This window comes from Heterodontus francisci, unplaced genomic scaffold, assembly GCF_036365525.1.
Source record: "Heterodontus francisci isolate sHetFra1 unplaced genomic scaffold, sHetFra1.hap1 HAP1_SCAFFOLD_102, whole genome shotgun sequence".
Lineage (NCBI taxonomy): Eukaryota > Metazoa > Chordata > Chondrichthyes > Heterodontiformes > Heterodontidae > Heterodontus > Heterodontus francisci.
Window position 1 is genome coordinate 3,024,092 of NW_027140380.1, and position 21,286 is coordinate 3,045,377.

A 21,286-nucleotide genomic window follows, 5' to 3' on the forward strand; every position below is an offset into this window, starting at 1 on the left:
CACTGATCCAGAAGGGACCCAGGAGTTCCTCAACATCCTAGATCAGGCTCTTTCAGAAAACGCCGAAGGCCTCGGTGTGGTATCAAAGTGGAATCATCTGCACGCCACCATCTTTTACTCTGCACTCGCTGTGTATGGGAAAAGAGATGGGAGGAATGCTGACTGGTTTGAGGCTTATTGGACTGAAATGGAGTCAGTTACTGCAACTAAGAAGAGAGCCCTCATGAACTACAAACAAGTCTCCAGCAAACAAACTCTAGAGGCTCTCAGAGCTGCCAGAAACAAGTCTCTGCAGACTGCTCGGCACTGCACCAATCAATACTGGTTAAAACTCTGCAACAGCATACAATCTGCCGCTGAATCTGGGGGATGCTAGAGGGACATATGAAGGAATTCGACACACCAAGGTTCCTTAGACAGCACCTTCCATACCCGCAACCTCTACCAACTCACTTCGGCAGTTCCAGGAGAAGTACTGTGAACAGTACAGACCACTCTACATTGTCTTTATAGACATCACCAAGGCCTTCGATCTTGTTAGCAGAGACAGACTCTTCAAACTGCTGTGGAAAATAGGCTGCCCTCCTAAACTCTTGGGCGTCATCTCTTCTTTCCACGAGAACATGCACAGTTCCGTCAGTTACAATGGAGCAACATCAGACACTTTCACGATCAGCAGTGGGGTAAAACAGGACTGTGTCCTGGTGACAACTCTCTTCGGAACGTAGGAGGAGGAAGTTTAACCTGTCGAGCCTGTTCTGTCATTCAATTACATCCTTGCTGATCATCTACCTCAACACTGCTTTCCCGCGCTCTCCCCATGTCCCTTGATGTCATGAGTATCAAGATTTCATTCAATTTCTGTCCTGAACATGCTCAATGATTGAACTTTCACCAACCCCTGAGGTAGAGAATTCCAAAGATTCACCACCCTCTGAGTGAAGAAATTCCACCCTATCTCAGTTTTAAATGGCCTTTTAAATGAATCTTTAAGGAATACAAGCCCAGTTTCCTCAGAAGACAATCCCACCATCCCAGGGATTAGTCTGGTGACCCTCCGTTGCACTCCCTCTGTGGCAAGTATATCCTTCCTTAGATAAGGAAACCAAAACTGCACACAATACTCCAGCACGATCTCACCAAGGCTCTATACAATTGCAGCAAGACATCTTTATTCCTGTACTCATGACCCCTTGTGTTAAGGCCAACATACCATTTGCCTTCCTAATTGATTGCTGCACCTGCATGCGAGCTTTTAGTGTCTCATGAACAAGGACACCCAGGTTCCTTTGGACATCAACACTTCCCAACCTCTCACCATTTAAGAAATATTCTGTCTTTCTGTTCATTCTACCAAAGTGGATAACTTCACATTTATTCACATTATATTCCATCTGTCATTTCATTCACTTATCCTGTCCAAGTCCCCTGGAAGCCTCCTTGTAACCTCCTCACAGCTCACATCCTTTACAATTGGCATATTCTTCTCCATGCTGCTATTTTAAACTTTCAGTGACTCAGATGGGGGTGTCCACCTGCATACCAGAGCTGATGACAAGCTGTTCATCTTGGCAAGACTGCGCACCAAGGCCAAAATGAGACAGTTCTTGGTCTGTGAGTTGCTGTTTGCTGATGACGCTGTGCTGACATCCCATAATGAAGTTCATTAACAGCAGCTTGTATATCGGTTCTCCCTGGCCTGCAAGGAATTTGGACTGGCGATCAGCATCAGGAAGATCAAAGTTATGGGCCAGGACGTAGAGACTCCACCTTCCATCAACATCGACAACCTCACTTTGGAGGTTGTCTACAGCTTCACATACCGTGGATCAACAATCACCAGCAATCTGTCCCTTGATACTGAAATCAGCACCAGGATTGTCAATGTTGCTGCTGTCATGTCAAAGTTGAGAAGACGAGTGTGAACCGACAGCAAACTGATCGAAAATGTGAAGCTCTGCGTGTAACAGGCTTGTGTTCTCAGCACCCTCCTTTATAGTAGAGAAGCATCAACAACTTATACAAGCCAAGAAAAGCAGCCGAACAGCTTCCACCTCCGCTGTCTCTGATGGATATTGGGCATCTCCTGGCAGGACAGAGTGCCGAATGAGGAAGTACACCAGCGTGATCTGCAGCATGTTTGCCCTCTTGAGTCAGCGGTGACTCTGTTGACTGGGTCATGTGTGCTGAATGGATGACGGTCGCTTTGCCAAAGACATGCTCTTTGGTGAGCTTGCTATCAGCATGAGACCAACAGGTCACCCACGTCTGTGATACAAGGACATCTGCAAAGCGAGATCTCAAGCTGACTGGGATTGGAGTCGATGCATGGGAAGTCCTTCCTGCTGACTGGAATTCCTGGAGAAAGGCATTCAGGAAGACCATGGGAAAAGCAGAGGACAAAAGAAATGACCAGATGGTGGGAAAGAGAGCTCAGAGGAAGGAAAAATTATCAGTCGACCTCGGGCCAATGATATTCATCTGTACCAGCTGCGGAAGGGATTGTCACTCACGAGTCATCCTCTACAGCCACAACAAACTATGTTTAATACAGAAGTGACGTGCACCCCGGGCGTAGCCCATCGTCTTCCGAGACGGACGGTTGCCTATTACAATTACAACTACAGCTACAACTACAAGAGCGAGTCAGAGGCTGGGAACTCTGCCGTGACGAACTCAGCTCTTGACTCGCCAAAGCCTGCCCACTCTCTACAAGACCTTCCTCTGATTTCAATTACACACACATTTGTGATCTGGCTCTGTAGCTTAGTTGGTTAAAGCACCTGTCTAGTGAACAGAAAATCCTGGGTTCAACTCCCAGCAGAGCTTTATTTCACAGTCGCAACGTGGTTGAAAAGTTTCGTTATCAACACTGACATCTGTGGCTTGTGAACTTTAATTCAAAATACATGATGAATTTCAATCACATAAAAAAACAGCCTTTGTGAAGGATATGATTTTGGAATGGCTGTTCCTCCTTGTACAGAATTTTAGTGCTGATACATCAAAGGTAACTTCTTTGCCATAAATTTGTTCACAGTTACATTCAACCTGGAAAACAGCTTGATATTAATCTCACTGAAGGAGAGTGTTTGTGTCATTATGTGTTGCTTTTAACCGAGACTGGGACATGACGCAAGTGGGAGGGTTTATCTGAGGTTTGGAATATTTGTCAGTCAGGAACAAGAAAAATCAAAGGAACCAAATAAGAAAACCTATGTCTCATGTGGTTACCGAGAAACGGTGAGAAGATATTAAACTCTGTTGCATTTAATACAACTGTGTGAACTTTGATCTTTGCGGTCTTTTATAAACAGTATTTGAAGGGTCTCAGTAAAAATGTTCAGTGTTGATGAGAGTGGGGTCTGGCTGAGCAGCTGCTTAATGTGACAGGGTCAGGACTGGATGCAGGAAGTTCTCTGACAGTCTCTCTCTGATGGGTTGAGTTGATTTTCAACTGGCAGCTGTTGCTGTTTTGATAATTCAAGTTCCCTCCACCGATTTTTTTGGACAGACAGTGCAGTATGAGGATGTAAAGGGTTAATGCTGAAGACAGTGTGATTAACCCCTCCCACAATCAGAGTGATGATGTAGCAGTCACATGAGATGAGGTTTGGGAGTAGAGAGCAGCACCAAGGATGCTAGTTTCGGAGGCTTGATGAGTGTGTATATAGTATTGTGTAAATTAGAAAAGAGTTCTTCGTTCTTTCAGCAGGAAATGTGTCCAGAAAATATCACGAAACTCACAATTTTATTATTCAGGAGTTGGAACACAGGGATATTAACTCCAAGTGACAGTAGTGGTTTCATTCAACAAAAGAAAAGTAGAGAATAATATTGCTCATTGATTGAAATCCCCCAGTGAGGAGACAGTTAAACAGGTGATCTGTTGGGGCATCCTTCAATTCAAGTTTTCGGCAGCATTTAATCTCAATTTTTGGTGAAATTCTATGTTTTTTGCATCTTTTTTTAATTCAGCTTTGATGGACCAGTGAAAAAACTGAAAAAAGTGAACAGATCCATCCTTTCTTTCCTTCCTTCTTCCCATCAGTTTCTCTTTTCTGTCCCAATTTAATCTGCTGTTTCTGCTGTTTTATCCATTCCAATCAAAATTCAACATTCCAATCAAATCTATTTGTTATTCCACAGTGTCTCTCCATGTGTTTTATTCTGTTGTATTCTCTCACAGTGTGTTTGCTGATCAATTTCACATCTCACTCTGTTCTGGTGAAGATCAGAAGCAGTGTTATCTGTTTGCAACACCCGACAAGTCGGCCTGAGGCTGTGTCTCATCGACAATGTGGAGTTAGGAACATAGAAACATAGGAGCAGGAGTCGGCCATTCAGCTCATCGAGCCTGCCCCACCATTCAATATGATCATGGCTGATCATCCACTTCAATGCCCTTTTCCCCACACTTTCGTCATATTCCCTTATGTCATTTATATTTAGAAATCTATCAATCTCTGCTTTAAACATACTCAATGACTGAGCTTCCACAGCCCTCTGGGTTACAGAATTCCAAAGATTCACAACCCTCTGAGTAACAACATTTCTCCTCATCTCTGTCCTAAGTGGCTTGCCCCTTATTTTGAAATTGCGTCCCCTGGTTCTCGACTCCCCAGCCAGGGGAAACATCTTAGCTGCATCTACCCTGACTGTCCTTTAAATATTTTGTGGGTTCCAATGAGATCACCTCTCATTCTTCAAAACTCTAGAGAATAGAGACCCAGTTTCCCCAATCTCTCTTTATAGGACAGTCCCACCATCCCAGGAACAAGTCTGATGAACCTTCGTTGAACTCCCTCCATGGCAATAATATCCTTCCTGAGGTAAGGGGACCAAAGCTGCACACAGTACTCCAAGTGCAGTCTAACCAAGGTTCTATACAATTGAAGCAAGAATTCACTACTCCTGTACTCAAATCCTCTTGCGATAAAGGCTAACATACTATTAGCCTTCCTAATTGCTTGCTGCACCTGCATGTTAGCTGTCAGTGACTTATTGACATGGACACCCAGATCACCCTTATATTCTATACCTCAGTTAATAAAGGAAAGGACCTGCTGAACCACCTTATTGACCTGTACTGCTACTTCAGGGATATGTGGACATTCACTCCAACGTCCCTCACTTCCTCTGCACCATTCAGTGTTCTCCCATTAATTGTGTATTCCTTTGCCTTTTTTGACGCCTGCTCTCGCTGTTCCCTGCTCTCCGAGTGAACTCTTGCTCCCTCTCCTGGGCTCTTTATGCTCCACTCTGCTCTCACTGTTTCCCGCTCTCTTAATGTATCAATATTTGTTTGCCTTGTGTTTAATTTAAAATATGGATAAACTGTATTTTACAGTTGTAGGTTTTATTTGGTAGTCCTGTACAAGTTGTGGATTGATATTTAATATTTAGCTCTGTGAAAACGATTGTGAATGAAAATATAACTTTCAATCTGATACATGGGCTGGTCTGCAAGCTCCAAGTCCTTCATTTTGTAGTAATGGAATTGATAATGTATCTTTCAGTCTTAATCTCTGTGGCATTTTTGAACTGGTATGTAATGCATAACATGGTCTAACGTCTGATGTACATTATTGGGATTCAAAGGATCATAAGAAATAGGGGCATTAGGCCATTCAGCCCATCGAGCCTGCTCCAACATTCAAACAGATCGTGACTGATCATCTACCTCTACGCCATTTTTGCCTGCTATCTCCATATCCCTTGATCTTGTTAGTATTTAGAAATCTATCGATTTCTGTCTTGAATATGTTCAATGATTGATCTTCCACAGCCCTCGGGGATAAAGAATTCCACAGATTTCTCACCCTCTGAGTAAAGAAATTCCTGCTCATCTCAGTCTCAAATGGCCTGCCCTTATTCTGAGACTGTGTCCCCTTGTTCTAGACTCACTAGACAGAGGAAACATCCTATCCATATCTACCCTGCACACCCTGTAAGAACTTTGTCTGTTTCAATGAGATCACCTCTCATTCTTCAAAACTCTAGAGAATTTAGGCCCAGTTTCTGCAGTCTCTCATCATCAGACAATCCCACCATCCTAGGGGACGAGACCGGTGAATCTCTGTTGCACTCCCTCTGTGACAAGTCTATCCTTCCTTAGATAAGGAAACCAAAATTGTACAGAATACTCCAGGTGCGGTCTCATCTGGACTTCATACATCTTTACTCATGTACTCAAATACGCTTTCAATGAAGCCAACATACCATTTGCCTTCCTAATTGCTTGCTGCACCTGCATACTAGCTTTTCGTGTCTCATGAACAAGGACACCCAGGTGCCTTTGGACATCGACACTTCCCAGCCTCTCACCATTTAAGAAATACTCTTTCTGTTCATTCTACCAAAGTGGAGAACTTCACACTTATTTATATTATATTCCATCTGCCATGTTCTTGCCCATTCATTTAACCTGTCCAAATCCCCTTGAAGCCTCTTTGCATTCATTCTGTACCTTTCAATCATGTAAATTTTGTCTGTTCTGTTTCAAGTTTTATATTTAAAATGTAACCATGGTGACAGAGTTTATTTAGCTCTGATAGTGAGTTTGTTTTTGCACTGTGATTGATGTATCAACATGTCAGCTGTATTGAATTGGAGTGAAATGGAAACAACTTCTGTCTCTCCTGCTGTTGTTTGACTGTTGGATTGAAAATGTGTCTCTTGACTTTGGGATCAGTGTCTGTCTGACTACTTCTTTTGTTTGTTCCAGTGGAACTGATGAGCTGGCAGTATCTCTGTGCTTTGGGAGTGATCCTGTACCGACTGTGTGTTGGAACGAGATCACTGCACTTTTCCTTGTGTCCAAGAATCACCACACCCATTCAGGTTCCTTCATGTATTTTCCTGCAGGAATGAAAGAACTGGTGAGGTAGAAGATACAAAAGCGATCAATGTAATCGTCCCAATAATAATCATTATGAACAATCACAAAATGAAAACCAGGAACACAAACAGTGTCAGTGTCTGACTCCACTGCAGTACTGCAGTATTCAGCTTCTGTTTACCAGGTGTTTGCAGTGGTTTTACAACAAGTTTGTGACATTCAGAAACAACACAAGCCCTGCACTGCTCAATGACTGGGACTGTCCGATCGAGCAGTGAGCTTTACACAGTCACATTTCTATTTCAACGGAAAACAAGCAGCCACTATTTAAAATGTGCCTTTCACACTTCTCACCTGGTGTCTGCAATAAATGTTCTTTGTCTAACTGTCCACATCGTTATTTTGCGGCTATTTTCCCCCCACTGTTCACAATCCAACAAACAGTGAGAGATTGGAACTAAAGCAGGAAAATTCCCTCTCCTTTGGGTGGTGAAATTGTCAGTGATTTTCAATAGTGATTTCTTCCCATTGTGTCTCCCTGAGCCTGTCCAGACACTGTCCGAGAATGAACTCTCCCTTCCCCGTGTCCCCGGCTCACTCCATGTTCCGGGAGCAGCTCCTGCTCCACAGTGTCTGTTACAAACACTCCCCGACTCCCCCTCAACTTCCAACCACTCAATGCTAATCTCTGAGCACATCTGCGGACACGCTCCCAAAGCAGTGGCTGCTGGAAGCAGATGCTGTTTGTTCCCTTCCCCCGGGCCCGGGAAGTCTCCATTAGCAGCTGATTTAAAGCATCTTCCCCTGATTGAGTGAATGGCCTCACAGATTGGGTTGGGGAAAGACTGCGCATGCGCTCCACTCCTCATTGTGACGTCCCACTGGGGGCGGTGCTACGTCGCGCGTGCGCAGATCTCTGCAGCAATTCAGCATTCAAACATCAATGGGAACTTTCCCCATTTCACCCTCATCAAAGTCCCAAAGAAAGTGAAGAGGGGCTTGGACTGGAGGGAGGGAGGGGCGGGGTAGGGGGAACCTAGAACCCAGAAAGCTGCCCACTTACCCCATTTAGATGCTCAATTTGTGGTCATTCCCTGCAGGGGGTTTGTTATTATTGAGCCCCTCCTGGTAAAACAATCCGACAGAAAGAGGGGAGAAAGGAGGGAGCCGGTGTGTTTGATGGGACCTTGCAGAATTCATTTCAGCAGCAAAAGTCCCGGGTTATATTAACCCGAGTGAAACACGCTGTCAGTGAGAGGAAAACCGAACGGCCCTTTTCATCTTTTCATTGGAAACAAAGTAGAGCCGGAAGTGCGGCGAGCAGAGCAGACACACAAGCTCAATGACAGGAGAGCTTGGCCGTCCCTGAGTTTCAGCTCCCGGCTCTTACATTTCCTCATCCACACTGTCTTTACTGTGGATGTTCAGGGGTTCCTTGTCGGATCTGAGGACTGTATCCATTAAACATTCTGAGTCAGGAGATCCACACACTCTCTGTTATCAAGATTTATGGGCAGGAATGTTTCAAAACTTTGTCTATTAAATCATTGTATTATTCACAGAACTAATGAGGCAATCGGTTCATTATTCAGGCCTTGAACTTGGTTTGGGTAGACCGAAAACTGAGAGGTTCAGCACCTCTCCAATCCTTCACTAATATAACTGATTTTTTGATGAAGTAACAGAAAAGGTTGATGAAGGGAAAGCAATGGATGTTGTCTATATGGATTTTAAGAAAGCGTTTGACAGACTACCACAGAAAAGGCAGGGTAACAAAACTGAGGTTCCAGGAATAGGAGGGTCAGTATCTGCTTGGGTTAAAAAATGGATGAAATATCAAGAAAAGCGAGTTGTGGTATTTGGTTGTTTTTCAGAATGGAAGATGGTGAACAGTGATGTCCACAAGGGTCAGTGTCAGGACCACCATATATATAAATGACTTGAATATTGGAATCACAGAATTGTTACTGCACAGAAGGAGGCCATTTGGCCCATCGTGTCTGCACTGACTCTCCAAATGAGCAATTCACCTCATGTCACTTCCCCGTCTTCTCCCCATAATCCTGCACATTCTTCCTTTTCAGATAACAGTCTAATTCCCCTTTGAATGCTTCAATTGAACCTGCCTCCATCACATTCTCAGGCAGTTCATACTTTAACCACTCGCTGTGTGAAAAAGTTTTTCCTCATGTCGCTTTTGCTTCTTTTACCAATTACTTTAAATCTGTACCCTCTCGTTCTCGATCCTTTCACAAGTGGGAACAGTTTCTCCCTATCCACTCTGTCCACACCCCTCATCATTTTGAATACCACTATGAAATCTCCTCTTAGCCTTCTTTTCTCCAAGGAAAACAGTCCTAACTTCTCCAATCTATCTTCATAACTGAAATTCCTCATCCCTTGAACCATTCTCATGAATCTTTTCCATAATCTCTCCAATGCCTTCACATCTTTCCTAAAGTGTGGCACCCAGAACTGGACTCAGTACTTCAGCTGAAGCTAGTGTCTTATACAAGTTCAACATGACCTCCTTGTTCTTGTACTCTATGCCTCTATCACTAAAGCCGAGGATACTGTATGCTTAATTTACCACTCTCTCAACCAATGACATATAACCCCAACTCCCACTGCTCCTGCACCCCCTTTAGAATTGTACCCTTTATTCTATATTGTCACTCCATATTCTTCTTTCCAAAATGAATCAATTCACATTTCTCTGCATTGAACTTCACCTGTCATCTGTCCTCCCATTCCACCAACTTGTCTATGTCCTTTTGAAGTTCTACACTATCATCCTTACAGTTCACAATGCTTCCAATTTTCGTGTCATCCATAAGCTTTGAAATTCTGCCCTGTACACCAAGGTCGAGGTCATTAATATATATCAGGAAAGGCAAGGGTCCCAACACTGACTCCTGGGGAACTCCACTACAAACCTTCCTCCAGCCCGAAGAACATCCATTGCTCACTACTCTTTGTTTCCTGTCAATCAGCCAATTCCATATCCATGTTACTACTGTCCCTTTTATTCCATGAGTTATAACTTTGCTCACAAGTCTGTTGTGTTGCATTGTATCAAACTCCTTTTGAAAGTCAATAAAAGCAAAATACTGCAGATGCTAGAAATCTGAAGTATAAACAAAAATTGCTGGAAATACTCAGCAGGTCTGGCAGCATCTGTGGAGAGAGAAACAGAATTAATGTTTCAGGTCAGTGACCATTCAGATGCTGCCAGACCTTTTGAAAGTCCATGCACACCACATCAACAGCATTGCCCTCATCATCCCTCGCTGTTACTTCATCACAAAACTCCAGCAGGGCAGTTAAACATGATTTTCCCTGAAGAAATCCATGCTGTCTTTCCTGAATTAACCACATTTGTCCATGGGACTGTTAATTTTGTCCCGAATTATTCTTTCGAGAAGTTTTCCCACCACCGAAATTGAACTGACTGGGGAGTGAGACGAGGTGAGTTGCTTTAGCAGAGAGCCAACATGGGTTCGTCAGGCCGAATGGCCTCCTTCTGTGCTTTAGCCATTCTTTGATTGTATGATTCTAGCGACAACTGTTGGTGGAGAGGCAGTGATGCAGGAATGGGTTGACAGAAAGGGGAAAGTCTGGGCTGGTGTGTGTTTGCAGCATTTGCAGCTTGTGTTCGGGTTTGTGAATAAAGGTGATTTGGAAGCTGTGTTCCAAATTGAAGTGTTTATTGGAAGCAAGAAGTTGATGTCAATGAAGAATACAACGTGTTAAGATGAAGGGTGGTGTGATTGAGGATAGCAGTAAATATTGTGCTGGTGAATTATTTGTGTGAATAAACTTCCACTGCGCCCTCTGCTGCAGGCTGCTGTTTATATCCAGCTGTGTGTTAGTGCCGTGTGTTAACTCGATAAATGATTGTTTCAACGCTGTTTATAAAGCAATAGCATTGCACTCAAACAGTCCCAGACATAGCAACACACGTACAAAAGCAAAATACTGCAGATGCTGGAAATCTGAAACATAAACAGAAAATGCTTGAAATATTCAGCAGATCTGGCAGCATCTGTGGAGAAAGAAACAAAGTTAATGTGAGCTAAGGAAACAGACCTGAACTGTTAACTGTTTCTCTCTGCACAGATGCTGCCAGACCTACTGAGCATTTCCAGCATTTTCTGTTTTTATTACAGCAACACCTTTGATCAGCAGTAGCGGTGATAGTGCGAGCCAGGGGGCAGCCGGGAAGGTACGTTTCACTATCAAGTACTTACCTGGCGATTCGGCGGACGCGGACACGGGGACTGCTGGGTAAGTGAACTTATATATTCGGGCAGTGGCTAAACCCGAAACACTACACGTGTAGTGTCTCCCACCCATCCTCCTCCTCCAACCAAAAAAAAGGACTCTTGTGTGGAGGGTTTGGTAAGGTAAGGTTTTCCTTTATATTTTTTTATTCTCTGTTGTCAATTTGGAGCAGAGGGGATGGAAGCTAGGGCAGTTGCATGCTCCTCTTGCAGGATGTGGGAGGTAAGGGTCACCACTTGTGTCCCTGCTGACTTCACCTGTGAGAAGTGCACCCAACTCCAGCTCCTCACAGACCGTGTTAGGGAACTGGAGCTGGATGAACTTCGGATCATGCGGGAGGCAGAGGGGATGATAGAGAGCAGTTATAGGGAAGTCCTGACACCGAAGTCACAGGATAAAGGTAGCTGGGTGACCGTCAGGGGAGGGAAAGGGAGTAGGCGCACAGTGCAGGGATCCCCTGTGGTTGGCGGGGAGGGGGACCTACCAGGGGAAAGCCACAGTGGCCAGGTCTCTGGCACTGAGCCTTGCTCTGCGGCTCAGAAGGGAAGGGTGGAGAATAGGAGAGCGATAGTGATAGGAGATTCAATGGTTAGAGGAACAGACAGGAGATTCTGTGGTCGCGAACGAGACTCCCGGATGGTATGTTGCCTCCCGGATGCCAGGGTTAGGGATGTCTCGGATCGAGTCTACAGGATTCTTAAGGGGGAGGGGGAGCAGCCAGAAGTCGTGGTCCATATCGGTACCAATGACATAGCTAGGTAAAGGGATGAGGACCTGAAAAGCGAATATAGGAGTTAGGTTGGAAGCTAAAAGGCAGGACGAGCAGAGTAGTAATCTCAGGATTGATACCGGTGCCACGTGCTAGTGAGGCGAGAAACAGAGAGCGAGTGCAGCTGAACACGTGGCTACAGAGCTGGTGTAGGAGGGAGGGCTTCAGTTATGTGGATCATTGGGATACCTTCTGGGGAAGGTGGGACCTGCACAAGAAGAACGGGTTGCATCTGAACTGGAGGGGCACCAATATCCTGGGCGGGAGGTTTGCTAGAGCTCTTCGGGAGGGTTTCAACTAGTTTGGCAGGGGGATGGGAACCGGAGCTATGGATAAGTGGATGGGGTAGCTGTTGATCAGGCAGATACTGAGTACAGAGAGTCTGTGAGGAAGGTTAGACAGTTGACAGGGCAAAGTTTCAGCCAGTATGATGGGTTGAAGTGTGTCTATTTTAATGCAAGAAGTGTCAGGAATAAGGGTGATGAACTTAGAGCATGGATCAGTACTTCGAGCTACGATGTTGTGACCATTACGGACACTTGGATATCACAGGGGCAGGAATGGATGTTGGATGTTCCGGGGTTTAGATGTTTCAAAAGGAATAGGGAGGGAGGTAAAAGTGGTGGGGGAGTGACATTGTTAATCAGGGATAGTATCACAGCTGCAGAAAGGGAGGTCATCGAGGAGGGTTTGTCTACTGAGTCATTATGGGTGGAAGTCAGAAACAGGAAAGGAGCAGTCACTTTATTGGGAGTTTTCTATAGACCCCCCAATAGCAACAGAGACACGGAGGAACAGATTGGGAGGCAGATTTTGGAAAGGTGCAGAAGTAACAGGGTTGTTGTCATGGGTGACTTCAACTTCCCTAATATTGATTGGAACCTCCTTCGTGCAAATAGTTTGGAGGCAGCAGTTTTTGTCAGGTGTGTCCAGGAAGGTTTCCTGACTCAATATGTAGATAAGCCGACTAGAGGGGAGGCTATGTTGGATTTGGTGCTTGGCAACGAACCAGGCCAGCTGGCAGATCTCTCGGTGGGAGAGCATTTCGTTGATAGTGATCACAACTCCCGGACCTTTACTATAGTCATGGAGAGGGACAGGAGCAGACGGGATGGGAAAATATTTAATTGGGGGAGGGGGAATTACAATGCTATTAGGCAGGAACTGGGGTGCATAAATTGGGAACAGATGTTCTCAGGGAAATGCATGACAGAAATGTGGTGGTTGTTTAGGGAGCACTTGCTGCGACTGCTGGATAGGTTTGTCCTGATGAGGCAAGGAAGGGATGGTCGGGTGAAGGAACCTTGGATGACAAGAAATGTGGAACAGCTAGTCAAGAGGAAGAAGGAAGCTTACTTAAGGTTGAGGAAGCAAGGATCAGACAGGGCTCTAGAGGGTTACAAGGTAGCCAGGAAGGAACTGAAGAATGGACTTAGGAGAGCTAGAAGGGGACATGAAAAAGTCTTGGCGGGTAGGATTAAGGAAAATCCCAATGCGTTCTACACTTATGTGAGGAACAAGAGGATGGCCAGAGTGAGGGTAGGGCCGATCAGGGATAGTGGAGGGAACTTGTGCCTGGAGTCGGAGGAGGTAGGGGAGGTCCTAAATGAATACTTTGCTTCAGTATTCACTAGTGAGAGGGACCTGGTCGTTTGTGAGGACAGCGTGAAACAGGCTGATATGCTCGAACAGGTTGATGTTAAGAGGGAGGATGTGCTGGAAATTTTGAAAGACATGAGGACAGATAAGTCCCTGGGGCCAGACGGGATATACCCAAGGATATTAAGGGAAGCAAGGGAAGAGATTGCCGCGCCTTTGGCGATGATCTTTGCGTCCTCACTGTCCACTGGAGTAGTACCAGATGATTGGAGGGTGGCAAAAGTTATTCCCTTGTTCAAGAAAGGGAATAGGGATAACCCTGGGAATTATAGACCAGTCAGTCTTATGTCGGTAGTGGGCAAATTATTGGAGAGGATTCTGAGAGACAGGATTTATGAGTAGTTGGAAAAGCATAGTTTGATTAGAGACAGTCAGCATGGCTTTGTGAGGGGCAGGTCATGCCTCACAAGCCTTACTGAATTCTTTGAAGATGTGACAAAACACATTGATGAAGGAAGAGCAGTGGATGTGGTGTATATGGATTTCAGTAAGGCGTTTGATAAGGTTCCCCATGGTAGGCTCATTCAGAAAGTAAGGAGGCATGGGATACAGGGAAAGTTGGCTGTCTGGATACAGAATTGGCTGGCCCATAGAAGACAGAGGGTGGTAGTAGATGGGAAGTATTCAGCCTGGAGCTCGGTGACCAGTGGTGTTCCGCAGGGATCTGTTCTGGGACCTCTGCTCTTTGTGATTTTTATAAATGACTTGGATGAGGAAGTGGAAGTCTGGGTTAGCAAGTTTGCCGATGACACGAAGGTTGCTGGAGTTGTGGATAGTGTGGAAGGCTGTTGTAGGTTGCAACGGGACATTGACAGGATGCAGAGCTGGGCTGAGAAGTGGCAGATGGAGTTCAACGTAGAAAAGTGTGAAGTGATTCATTTTGGAAGGTCGAATTTTAATGCAGAATACAGGCTAAAAGACAGGATTCTTGGTAGTGTGGAGGAACAGAGGGATCTTGGGGCCCATGTCCATAGATCGCTCAAAGCTGCCACCCAAATTGATAGGGTTGTTAAGAAGGCGTATGGTGTGTTGGCTTTCATTAACAGAGGGATTGAGTTTAAGAGCCGCGAGGTTATGCTGCAGCACTTTTAAGCCTTGGTTAGACCTGACTTGGAATATTGTGTTCAGTTCTGGTCGTCTCATTATAGGAAGGATGTGGAAGCTTTAGAGAGGGTGAAGAGGAGATTTATCAGGATGCTGCCTGGACTGGAGGACATGTCCTACGAAGAAAGATTGAGGGAGCTGGGGCTTTTCCCATTGGAACGAAGAAGGATGAGAGGTGACTTGATAGAGGGTTACAAGATGATGAGAGGCATAGATAGAGTGGATAGCCAGAGACTTTTTCCCAGGGTGGAAAGGGCTATCACCAGGGGGTATAATTTTAAGGTGATAGAGGAAGGTTTCGGGGAGATGTCAGAGGTAGTTTCTTTGCACAGAGAGTGGTGGGTGCGTGGAATGCACTGCCAGCGGTGGTAGTAGAAGCAGATACATTAGGGACATTTAAGCGTCTCTTGGATAGGTACATGGATGATAGTAGAATGAAGGGTACGTAGGCAGTTTTGATCTGAGAGCAGGTTAAATGTTCGGCACAACATCGTGGGCCGAAGGGCCTGTACTGTGCTGTACTGTTCTATGTTCTATGTTCTATAACACAGGTGATGGGAGGCTCTGCCTGGCTACGTAATGTTACAAGGACGCTGAGTAACACCATCGACAACGGGACAGAGAGTAAAACACACAGAAAACTAATAGACTGTGAGGAAGCAAAAGTGAGGAACGGAGAGAGAGAGACAACGAAACTGAGATGGAGAAACAAGGCGTTTGTATGATTGTGTTCTCCCTGTTGTGTAACGGTATTTCCTGTTGTGTAAATATGTTTTCTGTTGTGTAAAGATGTACCCTGTTGTTGTGTAAAGGTTTTCCCTGTTATTGTTTTATTTTCTGTTCCTGACCATCTCCTCACGGTGACCATTTGTCCTGCTTTGATTGTGGCCAACATCACCATCTGGTGGTGGAGAGGAGGCTCTGCAGGAAGGGGTTGACAAAGTGGGAGAGACTCGGCTGGTCCGTGTTTGCAGCTTGTGTTCGTGTGAGCACAAGTGATTTGTTACCGATTGATGTGTTCACGAGAAGGAAAAAGCTGATAACAATCGAGAGCATCTTGCAATTATTGGGAAACACTTGCTGTTTTGAAAGTGAACTGTTTGTGTTATTACCAAACATAAATAGCAGAGAATGGTTTCGATCCATCGACCTCTGGGTTATGGGCCCAGCACGCTTCCGCTGCGCCACTCTGCCAACTGTTGGCTTAAATTTTGGCTGCCTGTTAGTGAAATATGTTCATTTCCCCAATGTTTTTATCAAAATAGGATTGTCGTCTGAATGCTCAAGAATCCTGGACTCAGCAACACACGTGCTGACGGACTCACCCTCACTGCACAATGACACAAGGAAACTGAGTAACAGCACCGACAATGAGGCAGGCAGAGAAAGACACACAGAAAACCAGGAAGATATTATCAGGACCCAGAAGGGAACAGACAGAGAAAGACACACAGAAAACCAGGAAGAGATTATCAGGACCCAGAAAGGAACAGACAGAGAAAGGTACTGAGCAAACCAGCAAGAGACAGCGAAAGACGGATGATTTATGTAATTGTGTTCTCTGTTGTGTAAAGATGTTCCCTGTGTTCTTTTAAAGATATTTCCTGCTGTGTAATATGTTCTCTATTGTGTAACTATATTCGCTGTTGTGTAAAGATGTTCTCTGTTATTGTGTAAAATGGTTCCCTGTTGGGTAAAGATCTTCCTAGTTGTGTAAATATGATCCATCTTGTGTAAAAGTGTTCCGGGTTGTTTAAATATGTTCCCTGCTCTGTAATGTAGAGCTGAGTCTGCACTAATGGAATTGCTACAGTATCTTCCAGTCTGATACTGTATGAGGGCTGGAATGTGATCCAACGCACAGTCTATACAAATTGAATTGCTATTGTATCTTTTAGTTTCACAATCTGGGGGAGTTTTAAACTGAAATCTCAGTTTGTATCTCAGGTTGTACTATCTTTCAGATTCTCTCAATCTGATATCACACTTGAGATTTAGACTTAAGAAAGGATGTACTGGCATTGGAGGAGTTCAAAAGCGATTCACTCAGCTGATTCCTGAGATGAAGGGGTTGACTTATGAAGAATGGCTAACCAGGTTATTCATTCGTGTTTAGAAGAATGAGGGGTGATCTTTTTGAAACGTACAAGATTCTGAGGGGGCTTAACGGGGTGAAGAAGGGTCTCTGACCTGAAACATTAACTCTGCTTCTCTCTTCACAGATGCTGCCAGACCTGCTGAGTATTTCCAGCATTTCTTGTTTTTATTAACAGGGAAGATGCTGAGAAAATGTTTCCACTCGTGGGGGAATCTCAAACTAGGCGACATAGTTACAGAATAAGGGGACACTCATTTAAAACTGAGATGCAAAGGAATTTCTTCTCTCAGAGTGTAATGAATGTCTGGAATTCTCTACCCCAGCCAGTATTGAAGGCTAAATCACTGAAAGTATTTAAAGAGGATGTAAATAGATTTTTGAAATATTGGAGAGTTGAGGGCTATGAAGAGCTGGCATGAAAGAGGAGTTGAGGTCTGGGGCAGATCAGCCATGATCTTACTGAATGGCGAGGCAGGCTTGAGGGGCCGAATGGCATACTCCTGCTCCTATTTCTTCTATTCTTATGTTATGTTATATCTAATGTATATGTCAGGATGCACGAATGGGAATTCATACTGAAACTTATAAACTCATAATGTGTGTAAATATTGGGCTGATAATTAACTTGAATCTCAGAGTACATTATTGTGGTTAATTCTGTAAGTTTGAAAAGGGAACTCTGTGCCATAATGAAAACAAGAAATGCTGGAAATACTCAGCAGGTCAGGCAACATCTGTACAGAGAGAAGCAAAGTTAACGTTTCAGGTCAGTGACCTTTCAGATGCTGCCAGACCTTTTGAAAGTCCATGTACACCACATCAACAGCATTGCCCTCATCAACCCTCTCTGTTACCTCATCAAAAAACTCCAGCAGGACAGTTAAACATGATTTTCCCTTAAGAAATCCATGCTGGCTTTCTTGAATTAAACCACATTTGTCCATGGGACTATTAATTTTGTCCCAAATTATTCTTTCGAGCAGTTTTCCCACCTCCAAAATTGAACTGACTGGGGAGTGAAATGAGTTGAGTTGCTCTAACAGAGAGCCAGCACGGGTTCGACAGGGCGAATGGCCTCCTTCTGTGCTGTAGCCATTCGATGATTGTATGATTCTCGCGACAACTGTTGGTGGAGAGGCAGTGATGCAGGAATGGGTTGACAGAAAGGGGAAAGTCTGGACTGATGTGTGTTCGGGTTTGAATAAAGGTGATTTGGAAGCTGTGTTCCAAATTTAAGTGTTTACTGGAAGGAAGAAGTTGATGTAAATAAAGAGTAAAACGTGTTAAGATGAAGCGTGGTGTGATTGGGGATAGCAGTAAATATAGTGTTGGTGAATTATTTGTGTTAATAAACTTCCACTGCGCCCTCTGCTGCAGGCTGCTGTTTATATCCAGCTGTGTATTAGTGCTGTGTGTTAGCGAGATAAATGTTTGTTTCAATGCTGTTTATAAAGCAATTGCATTGCACTCAAACAGTCCCAGACATAGCAACACACGTACGAAAGCAAAATACTGCAGATGCTGGAAATCTGAAATATAAACAGAAAATGCTTGAAATAGTCAGCAGGTCTGGCAGCATCTGTGGAGAGAGAACAAAGTGAATGTGAGCTAACGAAACAGACATGAACTGTTCACTGTTTCTCTCTGCACAGATGCTGCCAGACCTACTGAGCATTTCCAGCATTTTCTGTTTTTATTACAGCAACACAGGTGTTGGGAGGCTCAGCCTGGCTACACAATGTTACAAGGACGCTGAGTAACACCATCGACAACGGGACAGAGAGAAAAACACACAGAAAACCAATAGACTGTGAGGAAGCAAAAGTGAGGGACAGAGAGAGAGACAACGAGACTGAGATGGAGAAACAAGGCATTTGTATGATTGTATTCTCCCTGTTGTCTAAAGGTATTTCGTGGTGTGTAAATATGTTTTCTGTTGTGTAAAGATGTACCCTGTTGTTGTGTAAAGGTTTTCCCTGTTATTGTTTTATTTTCTGTTACTGACCGTCTCCTCACTGTGACCATTTGTCCTGGTTTTATTGTGGCCAACATCACCATCTGGTGGTGGAGAGGAGGCTCTGCAGGAAGGGGTTGACAAAGTGGGAGAGACTCGGCTGGTCCGTGTTTGCAGCTTGTGTTCGTGTGAGCAAAAGTGATTTGTTGCTGATTGATGTGTTCACTAGAAGGAAGAAGCTGATTGCAATCGAGTGCCTTTGGAAGCATCTTGTTATTATGGGTAAATACTTGATGTTTTGAAAGTGAACTGTTTGTGTTATTTCCCCAATGTTTTTTATAAAAATAGGATTGCAGTCGGATTTCTCAAGAATCCCGGACTCAGCAACACACGTGCGGACAGACTCACCCTCACTGCGCAATAACACAAGGACACGGAGTCACAGCACCGACAATGAGGCAGGCAGAGAAAGACACACAGAAAACCAGGAAGAGATTATCAGGACTCAGAAATGAACAGACAGAGAAAGGTACTGAGCAAACCAACTGATCGCAATCGAGCGCATCTTGTAATTATAGGGAAACACTTGATGTTTTGAAAGTGAACTGTTTGTGTTCCTACCGAACATAAATAGCAGAGAATGGTTTCGATCCATCGACCTCTGGGTTATGGGCCCAGCACGCTTCCGCTGCACCACTCTGCTAACTGTTGGCTTAAATTTTTGCTGCCTGTTAGTGAAATATGTTCATTTCCCCAATGTTTTTATAAAAATAGGATTGTCGTCTGAATGCTCAAGAATTCTGGCCTCAGCAACACACGTGCTGACGGACTCACCCTCTCTGCACAATGACACAAGGACATGGAGTAACAGCACCGACAATGAGGCAGGCAGAGAAAGACACACAGAAAACCAGGAAGAGATTATCAGGACTCAGAAATGAACAGACAGAGAAAGGTACTGAGCAAACCAGCAAGAGACAGCGAGAGACTGATGAACACCACTTGGAGGGAGCACTGAGGGTGGCAAGGGCACAGAATGTAGTCTGGCTGGGGGATTTCAATGACTATCACCATGGGTGGCTCGGTAGCACCACTACTGAACATGCTGGCCGAGTCCTAACGGACATAGCTGCTCGATTGGGTCTGCAGTAGGTGGTGAGGGAACTAACAAGAGGGAAAAACATACTTGACCTCATCCTCACCAATCTGCCTGCCGCAGATGCATCAGTCCATGACAGTATTGGTAGGAGTGACCACTGCACAGTCCTTGTGGAGATGATGTCCCGTCTTCACATTGAGGATACCCTCTGTCGTGTTGTGTGCCACTACCACTGTGCTAAATGGGATAGATTTTGAACAGAACTAGCAATGTATAACTGGGCATCCATGAGGTGCTGTGGACCATTAGCAGCAGCAGAATTGTAGTCAACCACATTCTATAACCTCATGGCCCGGCATATTCCCCCACTCTAACATTACCAACAAGCTGGGGGATCAACCCTAATTCAATGAAGAGTGCAGGAGGGCATGCCAGGAGCAGCACCAGGCATACCTTGAAATGAGGCGTCAGCCTGATGAAGCTACAGCCCAGGACTACTTTCATGCCAAACAGCAGAAGCAGCATGTAATAGACAGGGCTAAGTGATCCCACAACTAACGGATCAGATCTACACCCTGCCACATCCAATGATGAATGGTGGTGGACAATTAAACAACCAACAGGAGGAGGTGGGTCCACAAATATCCCCAACCTCAATGATGGGGGAGCCCAGCACATCAGTGCAAAAGATAAGGATGAAGAATTTGAAACAATCTGCAGCCAGAAGTGCCGGGTTGATGATCCATCTCGGCCTCCTTCTGAAGTCCCCAGCATCACAGATGCCAGTCTTCAGCCAATTCGATTCACTCAACGTGATATCAAGAAACGACTGAAGGCACTGGATACAGCAAAGGCTACGGGCCCTGACAATATTCCGGCAATAGTACTGAAGACATATGCTCCAGAACTTGCCGCGCCCCTAGCCAAGGTGTTCCAGTACAGGTACAATTCTGGCATCTACCCGGCAATGTGGAAGATTGCCCAGGTATGTCCTGTACACAAATAGCAGGACAAATCCAACCCAGCCAATTACTGCCTCATCAGTCTACTCTCAATCATCAGTCTAGCGATGGAAGATGTCATCGACGGGGCACTTGCTTTGCAATAACCTGTTCAGTGACGCTCAGTTGGGTTCCGCCAGGGCCATTCAGCTCCTGACCTCATTACAGCCTTGGTTCGAACAAGGACAAAAGAGCTGAACTCAAGAGGTGAGGTGAGAGTGTCTGCCCTTGACATCAAGGTAGCATTTGACTGAGTATGGCATCAAGGAGCCAGAGCAAAACTGGAGTCAATGGGAATCAAGAGGAAAACTCTCCACTGGTTGGAATCGTACCTAGCACAAAGGAAAATGGTTGTGATTGTTGGAGGTCAATCATCTCAGCTCCAGGACATCACTGCTGGAGTTCCTCAGGGTAGTATCCTCGGCCCAACCTTCTTCACTACTTCATCAGTGACCTTCCTTCAATCATAAGGTCAGA

General features: G+C 44.9%; 2 non-coding genes across 2 annotated transcripts; one reads left to right on the top strand and one right to left on the bottom strand.

Annotated features, from left to right (window-relative positions):
- The first annotated feature begins 2,755 nt into the window (after nucleotides 1–2,755).
- trnat-agu (transfer RNA threonine (anticodon AGU)) lies at nucleotides 2,756–2,829 on the top strand. The gene has a single exon. It is a non-coding gene; the product is annotated as a tRNA-Thr (tRNA).
- A 12,950-nt stretch (nucleotides 2,830–15,779) lies between these two features.
- trnam-cau (transfer RNA methionine (anticodon CAU)) lies at nucleotides 15,780–15,851 on the bottom strand. The gene has a single exon. It is a non-coding gene; the product is annotated as a tRNA-Met (tRNA).
- Between the last annotated feature and the right edge of the window lie 5,435 nt (nucleotides 15,852–21,286).